The sequence below is a fragment of the Saccopteryx bilineata genome, chromosome X (genome assembly GCF_036850765.1).
Source record: "Saccopteryx bilineata isolate mSacBil1 chromosome X, mSacBil1_pri_phased_curated, whole genome shotgun sequence".
NCBI lineage: Eukaryota > Metazoa > Chordata > Mammalia > Chiroptera > Emballonuridae > Saccopteryx > Saccopteryx bilineata.
Genome location: NC_089502.1, coordinates 96,762,638 through 96,773,824, shown reverse-complemented (window position 1 = coordinate 96,773,824; position 11,187 = coordinate 96,762,638). Strand labels below are relative to the sequence as shown.

General features: G+C 34.5%; 1 non-coding gene across 1 annotated transcript; it reads left to right on the top strand.

Moving 5' to 3' along the window:
- The first annotated feature begins 10,268 nt into the window (after positions 1-10,268).
- On the top strand, positions 10,269-10,344 carry TRNAS-GGA (transfer RNA serine (anticodon GGA)). The gene has a single exon. It is a non-coding gene; the product is annotated as a tRNA-Ser (tRNA).
- Positions 10,345-11,187: the final 843 nt, after the last annotated feature.

The following is an 11,187-nucleotide window of genomic DNA, read 5'->3' as shown; positions in this document are numbered from 1 at the left end:
GAGCCCAAGTGAACCACTTAACTTCCCACCTTAAGGAACTAGAAAAAGAAGAACAAAGACAACCCAAAACCAGCCGAAGAAAGGAGATAATAAAAATCAGAGCAGAAATAAATGAATTAGAGAACAGAAAAACTATAGAAAAAATTAATAGAACAAGGAGCTGGTTCTTTGAAAAGATCAACAAAATTGACAAACCCTTGGCAAGACTTACCAAGGAAAAAAGAGAAAGAACTCATATAAACAAAATCCAAAATGAAAGAGGAGAAATCACCATGAACACCGAAGATATACAAAGAATTATTGTAGAATAATATGAAAAATTTATGCCACTAAATTCAACAACCTAGAAGAAATGGATAAATTCCTAGAAAAATACAACCTTCCTAGACTGAGTCAAGAAGAAGCAGAAAGCCTAAACAGACCTATCAGTAGAGAAGAAATAGAAAAAACCATTAAAAACCTCCCCAAAAATAAAAGTTCAGGCCCTGACGGCTATACCAGCGAATTTTATCAAACATTCAAAGAAGACTTGGTTCCTATTCTACTCAAAGTCTTCCAAAAAATTGAAGAAGAAGCAATACTTCCAAACACATTTTATGAGGCCAACATAACCCTCATACCAAAACCAGGCAAGGATGGCACAAAAAAAGAAAACTACAGACCAATATCTCTAATGAATACAGATGCTAAAATACTAAACAAAATACTAGCAAATCGAATACAACAACATATTAAAAAAATAATACATCATGATCAAGTGGGATTCATCCCAGAATCTCAAGGATGGTTCAACATACGTAAAACGGTTAATGTAATACACCATATCAACAAAACAAAGAACAAAAACCACATGATCTTATCAATAGACGCAGAAAAGGCTTTCGATAAAATACAACACAATTTTATGTTTAAGACTCTCAACAAAATGGGTATAGAAGGAAAATATCTCAACATGATAAAGGCCATATTTGATAAACCATCAGCTAACATCATATTAAATGGCACTAAACTGAAGGCTTTCTCCCTTAAATCAGGAACAAGACAGGGTTGTCCACTCTCTCCACTCTTATTTAATGTGGTACTAGAGGTTCTAGCCAGAGCAATCAGACAAGACAAAGAAATAAAAGGCATCCATATCGGAAAAGAAGAAGTAGAGGTATCACTTTTTGCAGATGATATGATCCTATACATGGAAAACCCCAAAGAATCCACAAAAAGACTACTAGAAACAATAAGCCTATACAGTAAGGTCGCAGGATACAAAATTAACATACAGAAGTCAATAGCCTTTCTATATGCCAACAATGAAACAATTCAGAACGAACTCAAAAGAATAATCCCCTTCACGATTGCAACAAAAAAAAATAAAATACTTAGGAATAAACATAACAAAGAATGTAAAGGACTTATATAATGAAAACTATAAACCATTGTTAAGGGAAATTGAAAAAGATATAATGAGATGGAAGAATATACCTTGTTCTTGGCTAGGAAGAATAAATATAATCATGATGGCTATATTACCCAAAGCAATATACAAATTTAATGCAATTCCCATCAAACTTCCAATGACGTTTTTTAAAGAAATAGAGCAAAAAATCATCAGATTTATATGGAAGTATAAAAAACCCCGAATAGCCAAAGCAATCCTAAAGAAAAAGAGTGAAGCTGGGGGCATTACAATACCTGACTTTAAACTCTATTTTAGGGCCACTACAATCAAAACAGCATGGTATTGGCAGAAAAATAGACACTGAGACCAATGGAACAGAATAGAAAGTCCAGAAATAAAACCACATATATATAATCAAATAATTTTTGATAAAGGGGCCAACAACACACAATGGAGAAAAGAAAGCCTCTTCAATAAATGGTGCTGGGAAAACTGGAAAGCCACATGCAAAAGAATGAAACTGGACTACAGTCTCTCCCCCTGTACAAAAATTAACTCAAAATGGATCAAAGATCTAAACATAAGACCTGAAACAATTAAGTACATAGAAGAAGACATAGGTACTCAACTCATGGACCTGGGTTTTAAAGAGCATTTTATGAATTTGACTCCAATGGCAAGAGAAGTGAAGGCAAAAATTAATGAATGGGACTACATCAGACTAAGAAGTTTTTGCTCAGCAAGAGAAACTGATAACAAAATAAACAGAAAGCCAACTAAATGGGAAATGATTTTTTCAAACAACAGCTCAGATAAGTGCCTAATATCCAAAATATACAAAGAACTCATAAAACTCAACAACAAGCAAACAAACAATCCAATAAAAAAATGGGAAGAGGATATGAATAGACACTTCTCCCAGGAAGAAATACAAATGACCAACAGGTATATGAAAAGATGCTCATCTTCTTTAGCTATTAGAGAAATGCAAATCAAAACGGCAATGAGATACCACCTCACACCTGTTCGATTAGCTGTTATTAGCAAGTCAGGTAATAGCAGATGTTGGAGAGGCTGTGGAGAAAAAGGAACCCTCATACACTGTTGGTGGGAATGTAAAGTAGTACAACCATTATGGAAGAAAGTATGGTGGTTCCTCAAAAAACTGAAAATAGAACTACCTTATGACCCAGTAATCCCTCTACTGGGTATATATCCCCAAAACTCAGAAACATTGATACGTAAAGACACATGCAGCCCCATGTTTATTGCAGCATTGTTCACAGTGGCCAGGACATGGAAACAACCAAAAAGCCCATCAATAGATGACTGGATAAAGAAGATGTGGCACATATACACGATGGAATACTACTCAGCCATAAGAAATGATGACATCGGAACAATTACAGCAAAATGGTGGGATCTTGATAACATGATACGAAGCGAAATAAGTAAATCAGAAAAAAACAGGAACTGTATTATTCCATATGTAGGTGGGACATAATAGTGAAACTAAGAGACATTGATAAGAGTGTGGTGTTTACAGGGGGGGAGGGGGGAATGGGAGAGGGATAGGGGGTGGGGAGGGGCACAAAGAAAACAAGATAGAAGGTGACAGAGAACAATCTGACTTTGGGTGGTCGGTATGCAACATAATTGAACAACAAGATAACCTGGACTTGTTATCTCTGAATATATGTATCCTGATTTATTGATGTCACCCCATTAAAAAATAAAATTATTAAAAAAAGAATAAATTAATGAAACCCTCAAAAAAAAAATAAGAACAGTGAAATCATATTGAGCACTTTCTCTGATCACAATGGCATGAAACTAGAAATCAACCACAACAGAAGAACTGAAAAATACTCAAACACTTGAAAACTAAATCGCATGCTATTAAATTATGAATGGGTTAACAATGAAATTAAAGAAAAAATAAAAAATTCCTAGAAACAAATGATAATGAGCACACAAGAACTCAAAATTTATGGGACACAGCAAAAGCAGTCCTGAGAGGAAAGTTCATAGCATTACAGGCATACCTTAAGAAGCTTGAAAAAGCTCAAATAAACAAGTTAAGCTTGCATCTTAAAGAACTAGAAGAAGAACAGCAAGCACAGCCCAGAGGTAGTAGAAGGAAGGAAATAATAAAGATCAGAGCAGAAATAAATGACATAGAGGCTAAGGAAACAATACAGAAGATGAATGAAACAAGGAGCTGGTTCTTTGAAAAGGTAAACAATATTGATGATCCTTTAATCAGACTCAGCAAGGAAAAAAGAGAGAGGACTCAAATAAATCAAATTAGAAATAAGAGTGGAAAAATAACAACTGACACAACATAAATACAAAGGATTGTAAGAAAATGTTATGAGGAAATCTATGCCAAAAAATTAGACAACCTAGACAAAATGGACAGATTTCTTGAAACATGATATTTTAAAAATCCATATAGAAAAATTAGAAAACCTAAACAGACTGATTACACCAAATGAGATGGAAACAGTTATAAAAAAAACTCCCAATAAACAAAAGCCCAGGGCCCGATGGCTTCACAAGTGAATTCTAGCAAATATTCAAAGAAGAACTAACTCCTATCCTTCTCACGCTATTCAAAAAATTCAAGAGGAAGGAAGACTTTAAGCTCTTTTTATGAGGTGAGCATAATTCTTATTCCAAAACCAGGCAAAGATAACACAAAGAAAATTATAGGCCAATATCCCTGGTGAATCTAGATGCTAAAATACTCAACAAAATATTACCCAAATGGATCCAGCAATATATGAAAAAAAAATCATACACCATGATTAAGTGGAATTTATTCTGGGGAGGCAAGGCTGGTACAATATTCACAAATCAATCAATTTGATTTATTACATAAACAAAAGGAAGGAGAAAAACCATGTGATAATTTCAATAGGTGCAGAAAAAGCATTTGATAAATGCTTTTTATCAAATCAGCACTCATTCATGATCAAAACTCTCAGCAAAGTGAGAATACAGGGAACATACCTCAACATGATAAAGGCCATCTATGGCAAACCCACAGCCAACATCATACTCAATGTACAAAAATTGCAAGCAATTTCCATAATATCAGGAAAAAGGCAACGGTGCTCCCTTTCACCACTCTTATTCAACATAGTCCTGGAAGTCCTAGCAACAGTAATCAGAGAAGAAAGAGAAATAAAAGGCATCAAATTGGAAAAGAAGTAAAATTATCATTATTTGTAGATGATATGATATTGAATATAGAGAACCCTAAAGTCTCAGTCAGAAAACTACTGGACATGATAAATGAATTCAGCAAGAACGCAGGATATAAAATTAATAGTCAGAAAGCTGAGGCATTTTCATACACCAACAATGAACTGTCAGAAATAGAAATTAAGGAAACCATCCTCTTCACTATTGCAACCAAGAAAATAAAGTACCTAGGAGTAAATGTAACCAAGGAGATTAAAGACTTGTACTCAGAAAATTATGAAACATTGATAAAAGAAATTAAGAAAGATACAACATTAAAATGTCTATATTATGGAAAGCAATTTACAAATTCAATGCAACACCAATGAAAATAGCAATCACCTACTTCAAAGATTTAGAACACATATTACAAAAATTTATCTGGAACCAAAAAAGAACATGAATAGTCTCAGCAATCTTGAAAAGGAAGAATAAAGTTGGTAGTGTCACACTTCCTGATATCAATTTATACTACAAAGCCATTGTACTCAAAATAGCTTGGTACTGGCATAAGAACAGGCATATAGATTAATGGAACAGTGCAGAGAACCCAGAAATAAACCCACACTTTTATGGACAATTGATATTTGACAAAAGAGGTAAGAACATACATTGGAGTAAAGACAGCCTCTTCAACAAATGTTGTTGGGAAAATTGGACAGCTACCTGCAAAAAAATGAAACTAGACCACCAACACCATTCACAAAAATGAACTCAAAATATATAAAAGACTTAAATGTAAGCTGTTAAACCATAAGCATCTTAGAAGAAAACAGGCAGTAAGCTCTCCGAAATCTCTCGGAGGAATATATTTGCTGATTTATCTCCATGAGCAAAGGAAATAAAAGACATGATAAACAAATGGGACTATATCAAACTAAAAAGCTTTTGCACAGCTAAAGACAATATAAACAAAATAAAAAGAGAAACTATACAGTGAGAGAACATATTCAACAATACATCTGATATGGGGTTAATAACCAAAATTTATAAATAACTTGTGAAAGTCAACACCAGGAAGATAAGCAATCCAATCAAAAAATGGGCAAAAGAAATGAGTAGACACTATTCAAAGAGAACATACAAATGGCCAATGAACATATGAAAAAATGTTCAACCTCACTAATCATTACAGAAATGCAAATTAAAACCACAATGAGATATCTCCTCACACCAGTCAGAATGGCGCCCATCAACAAAACAACACAGAATAAATGCTGGAGAGGATGTGAAGAAAAGAGAACTCTCCTGTCCTGCTGGAGGGAATGCAGACTGGTGCAGCCACTGTGGAAAATATTATGGAGATTCCTCAAAAAATTAAAAATCGAACTGCCTTTTGACCCAGCTATCCCTCTTTTAGAAATATACCCCAAGAACACCATAGCACTGTTTCAAAAGGAGAAATGCACCCCCATGTTTATGGCAGCATTGTTCACAATAGCGAAGATCTGGAAACAGCCCAAGTGTCTGTCAGTGGACGAGTGAATTAAAAAGCGGTGGTACATATATACTATGGAATATTATGAGGCCATGAAAAAGAAGGAAATCTTACTTCTTGTGACAACATGGATGGACATGGAAACTATTATGTTAAGTAAAATAAGCTAGGCAGAAAAAGAAAAATATAATATGACCTCACTCATTTGGGGAATCCAATGAACAATTTTAACTGAGGAACAAAATTGAGATAGAGAAGTGATCAAAGGGACCTCCGGAAAAGAGAACAAAGGGTAAGGGGATGATAAGATGGGATAAACCTGAAAGGAAAGGGGGAGGGCATTTTGGGGAGGGGAGGCAAGGGAAATATTGTGGGGAATACGGGGGAGGGGGAAGCATTTGGGGCAACACTAGAATCTGTGTAAACACAATAAATTAAAATGAATAAAAATATAATAATCATAAAAAGAATCATCCACAATTGAGCTTTGCATTCATTAGGGCAGTTTCACACAAATGAAATATATGATAAGGTCAAGACCCATTAAACGTCAGTCAGAATCTGACAAGGGTTGTTTCACAAAGTTTTAAATTGCAGATCTGGCACTCAATGCCTTTCTGTGGTAATGCAGGTGGTCAGCAATAAACAATGAATATGCTAGTTTGTTCAGTCCTGTCACCCCTATAAAAAAACCTTCCTTTGAAAGTGTCATATTGATGATGGGTTACTGATCAAATTTTCATAAACAAGACAGTGAATACAAATACTTTATTATTCCTTGGTTGGCATTTATTTTGTTAGGTCATTTTCATTTAGTTTGAATTTGGTTTCATTCAGGTAATGTAAAAATTTTAACATATCATAATCCTAGAAAAAAAACATTTTTTTTCTCCTTGGCTATATAAATAACAATATTCAATGTAAAATAAAGCTCAAAGATCCAGCCACTAAATACTGTTTGATATATATCTTCCCACTCTCTTTAGCTGTGAATATATATTTTTATATTTTACATATTGGTTTGTGTTCGTATTTGCTCACAGTCTATCACAAATCTTTTCCCGTAACATTCAATATTGTAAAACATGATTTTTGCCTACTTAACATAGTTGCCCTCTATTTTACTTAACCAACCTTCTATTATTAGACATTAAAAACTATTTTAGTCCTTTAAATTTCTCTATACAAACTGACATACATAAAATTAATTTATTTTACTTTTTATAAAGATTCTTAGAAGTATGAATGTGAGTTTAAAAGATATAAATACTTTTACTTTTAATGAAAGTTGTTCTCTGGAAAAGTTATACCAGTTAAGTCTTACAAGGCCTATAAGTTTCAATTTAGTTTTACATTATCACTGTAACATCATTTTTTTATCTTTATCAATTTGGTAAACAGAAATAGTGTATTGGTTTAATTTGTATTTATGTGATTACTAGCGAGGCTGAAATTATTTTGTTGTACATCAGTTATAACCTTGTTTTTTATTGTAGTCCCAAGCATGTGGTAATGGGGTAGGTAGACACTCATGAATAACTCAAAAACTGTTCATTGATAAACTCTGTTGCAAAAATTTCTTTTAAAAAAAACTTGAACATTTAGATTTAAAATGTAGCATATTGCTTCAAGTTTTTCTGCCTCAGAACTTTGCTTATTTTTCCCTTTCTATATTAAGGATATTTTTGAGAAATAAAAACAAATGTAAAGACAACCGACTGAATGAGAACATATTATCCAATAATACATCTGATAAGGGGTTAATATCCAAAATTTATAGAGAACTTATAAAACTCAACACCAAAACAACAACAACAACAAAAAAAAAACACAAAACAACAATCCAATTAAGAAAATGGGCAAAAGACCTGAATAGACACTTCTCCTAATAGGACACACAAATAGTCAATAGACATAAGAAAAGATGCTCAACATCAGTATCATTAGAGAAATGAAAATTAAAAACACACTGAGATATCACTTCACACCTGTCAGAATGGCTATCATCAATAAATCAACAAACAAGTGTTGCAAGGATGTGGAGAAAAGTGAACCCTTGTGCACCTCTGGAAATGCAAATTGGTGCAGTCATTGTGGAAAGATGTATGGAGTTCCTTCAAAAAATTAAAAATTGAACTGCCTTATGACAGCAATTTCACTTCTGGAAATATAACCAGAGAATCCTGAAACACTAACTCAAAAGAATATATGCACTCCTATGTTCATTGCAGTGTTAATTATAATAGCCAATATTTGGAAGTAGCCCAAATTTCCATCAGTAGATGAATGGATAAAAAATTTGCACTACATTTGCACGATGAAATACTACTCAGCCATAGAAAAAGAAGAAAATCTTGCCCTTTGAGACAGCATGGACGGACCTGGAAAGCATTATGCCAAGTGAAATAAGCCAGCCAAAGAAAGCAAGTTACGTATGATTTCACTCATATGTGAATGGAACCTAATAAACAAAATAAACTAGCAAACAAAATAGAAAAATCCTCATAGATAGAAAAGAGACTGACCGTTGTCAAAGGGGAGGGGTGTTGCAAGGCTGAGTGAAAAAAGTGAAGGGATTAAGCAAAGAAAAAAAATCATAGACAATAGTATGGTGGCTACCAAATAGCCACCATAAAGGGAGGGGGAGTGAATGGAGAGAGAAGAGGATATAACAGTGATAAATGGTGATGAAAGAAATGTTGAATTCAGATGGAGAACAGACAACACAATATACAGATGATGTATTATAGAATGTACACCTGAAACCTGTAAAATTATATTAACAAATGTCACTTCAATAAACTCAATAAAAAAGTAAAACAAAACAAAACAAAAATAAAGGTCATGGGCACAGTTTTGCAAAAACTGCATATTTAATAATGACAATCGCAAGTTCACTTGAATCTGTATTCAAAAACATTCTCAAGGATACATATTTCAACAGTGTAACTTCTTTTTTACATGCAAATTGTATAAATTGAGATTGAAATTAGCTAGCAAGGAAGCAAGACTTTTTGGCAAATACAGTATTTTTTTTTTAATTTTTCTTTTATTAATTTTTTTTTAGAGAGGAGAGAGAGAGAGAGAAAGAAGGGGGAGGGAGGAGCAGGAAGCATCAACTCCCATATGTGCCTTGACCAGGCAAGCCCAGGGTTTTGAACCAGCGACCTCAGCGTTCCAGGCCGACGCTTTATCCACTGCGCCACCACAGGTCAAATACAGTATTTTTTTGTCTCCTGGGAATCCTCTTTTTTACTTGATGGCATTTAACTTTCCTGCATTCCACACAGAAATCTGATAAATAATGATTTACATGCAATTTCAGATTTTAATGTGAATGTACCGAGGTAACGCAGAATATATATAATAACTGGAATTAGAGATTCTACATAAAATATGCTTGACTCTTGAAATAATTCATTTTATTTGTGATTTGTTTTTTGTCAAATTACAAGAATGTACTGTTAAAAGAGGATATTATTTGGTAACCTTCATCTCTTAATAGAGACTGTAAATTGTAATTAATCCACAATGGTTAGGATAGGATTATTTTCATTAATTGAATAATAGGATATTCAACTCTCATGGGGCATGGATTTTCAGTTTTAAAATTCAGCAAGATGCCCTTATCACTACATTTAAATAATTTTTATTTTTAATTTAGAAGACATCAGGATTTTGAAATTCCTTAGTAATGTGTATAATTATTAAACTTAATTGTATAGTGTTCCTAGAATGATCAGAGTCAATGTTTTAGTGATCCTTTTATCTCCTTGAAATTAACTTGTAATTTGGTGACAGACTGAGATTTTGTTGTTATTTTTTCATAGTTTGTTTATGGGAAGCCAGTTTGCTGTGTATTATTTTTGTTAACCTCGAACAAAATTTGAAGCCGAAGATAAGTAATTTTTAATAGGCTTAATTATATCAGGTCCTCTTAATCTTTAGCCTCTTCTTTAGAAAGTTGTTCTAGCAAAAAATAAAAAATATTTTTGTTTTATTTATTCTAGCATGCTGTAGTTCTCATATATATTTTTTGTTAAACTATGGTATTTTTGTTACATAACTTGCGCACATACTAATCAATAATCTCTTAATTTTGTGGAAGGAAATTGAAGCAACTTAAACCATTTGCTAAGGTATTCTTATGAATTCTTTTTTTAAATCTTTTAAAAAAATTATTTATGGGCCCTGGCCAGTTGGCTCAGTGGTAGAGCGTCGGCCTGGAGTGCAGAAGTCCCGGGTTCGATTCCCGGCCAGGGCACACAGGAGAGGCGCCCATCTGCTTCTCCACCCCTCCCCCTCTCCTTCCTCTCTGTCTCTCTCTTCCCCTCCCGCAGCGAGGCTCCATTGGAGCAAGGATGGCCCGGGCGCTGGGGGTGGCTCCTTGGCCTCTGCCCCAGGCGCTAGAGTGGCTCTGGTCCCAACAGAGCGACGCCCCGGAAAGGCAGAGCATCGCCCCCTGGTGGGCAGAGCATCGCCCTCTGGTGGGCGTGCCGGGTGGATCCCGGTCGGGCTCATGCAGAAGTCTGTCTGACTGTCTCTCCCCGTTTCCAGCTTCAGAAAATACAAAAAAAAAAATTATTTATGGACTTTTAGAGAGAAGAGAGAGACAGAGAGAGAGGAGAGAGAAATGGAGGGGAGAAGCAGGAAGCAGTAGTAGTTACTTCCTTCATGTGCCTTCAGCCAGAAAACCTGGGGTTTCAAACTGGAGACCTCAGTGTTCCAGATTGATGCTTTATCCACTGCACCACTACAGGTCAGGCTTCTTATGAATTCTTAAGTTTTACACATTGTTTTTTTTTAAAGAGTTATAGTTTTTTCCCTTATTTATAGTTTAATTTTCTAAAAGTTGTCAGGAAATATAGTATACATAGTTTGAGGCAAATAGGTCTATAAGATGCATGGAAAAAGGGAGCAGTTATTTTTAACTTCTTCCCCTTGACTCCCAACCATCCAAATTTCCCACTGTCCAGAGACAACCAACTTTGACTCCTTTCCTTCTTTCTTTCTGTATCTGCCTCTATATTGTTAAATAAAATCCTTACACTGCTACCTCTTGATTGTAAGTGCTAAAAGTTGTTACCCCACCATCCTCTACAAATTC